The following is a 1,461-nucleotide window of genomic DNA, read 5'->3' as shown; positions in this document are numbered from 1 at the left end:
TATATATATATATATATATATATATAGATCGATATATATTACTGTTATGACTCGTGAACGAAGTCGGTATATTGTTTGGTTATGTTAATTCCTGATATTGTAACTCAATGTAGCATTGCTTGAAGTTTAATATGTGCTTGAGACGTTAAATATGAGGCTTCTGTGTCATAGCTTCACACTAAAAGAGGAGGAAATGTATCCTATTCTTTTTTTTTAGTCTTCTTTTATTTGATAATTTGTTCGCTAGTTTTGATTATCTGATCACGTTTTTCTTCATTTGGGAGATTGGGATCCCCTTTTGTCTTGATTTGGTGCTTTTAATTTGTTGTGATTCAACATACTTTAGGCTAAATTATTCATGGATAGAAAATTTTGGAGTTAAAAAATATGGACTTAATTAAATATTATGTATTTTTTTAGTATAAAATATCCTGCACGGAGTACTTGATAAAGCATTTGGATAAGATTACTAGAATATTTAGCAGCATTTGCATGAAGGTTGAAGCTAGTGCTGCGGAATAACATTGTTCTGGGATTAAGTGGAGTTATTTATTCATGAGATTTTGAATTGTTATATTAACTGGGCAATACATAAACATTACAACATGTAAAACAAATGACTATTTTATACAACATTTGTTATTTAGGAACCAAAAAGGGTTCCAAATTGGGGTGCTTAGATTTGAGATAAGCGAGTAGTGAAATATAGAGCTAGTAAAAATAATTTGGTATTGCACAGGTATTTAAATTTTATTGGCCAATAAATGCATTTGACAGTCATTTAAATTATAGTACTTGATTAAAGTATAAATACTAAGATATTATTTTAACTTGCATTAAAGTAACAAGTATTTTCTTTTTCGGCCCAAAGAGTAATGTACGCAAGTTGAATTGAATGATTACTCCGTCATTATGGCATGAATAATTGCATGAAAGTAGACTCCAACTTTATGCATTTGCATATTTACCAACTTAAATTTGCCTTTTACATATTTATAATCCAAACTTTTCATATAATATCAAATATTACTATTATAACTTTTTATGTATGGGTATGATCGTATGTGTAAAATTTGTAGTTTAGATGTTTGATGTTTGAACACTAAAATTGAGTCGTATGTATGTAAAATGTTCTAAAGAATAATTGTTAAGCAGATCGAAGTTATTAGGCCTTGAATAGGCTTAAGATAAAGCTGCTTTTGCTGGTGGTGATATGAGTGTTGATTAGCAATAGAATATTCCAGTGATGGGAACGATGATAATGGCAGAATTTAATCATATATTTTATGATAAATAAGTGAATTTAATATAATAGGGGAAACATTGAAAATTATGAGATTTAGAATTAGTAAAATAAGGTCTAAATTTATGTAATAGCATTGATAACCATGAGTTAATGTATTGTTTGTTGTGTTGCGTATGCAAAACAAAGGATCTGCAGGACTTGTACCTTATAATCCC

This window comes from Phalaenopsis equestris, unplaced genomic scaffold, assembly GCF_001263595.1.
Source record: "Phalaenopsis equestris unplaced genomic scaffold, ASM126359v1 Scaffold235867, whole genome shotgun sequence".
Taxonomy (NCBI): Eukaryota; Viridiplantae; Streptophyta; class Magnoliopsida; order Asparagales; family Orchidaceae; genus Phalaenopsis; species Phalaenopsis equestris.
The sequence above is the reverse complement of the archived record's forward strand: the minus strand, read 5'-3'. Positions refer to the sequence as shown.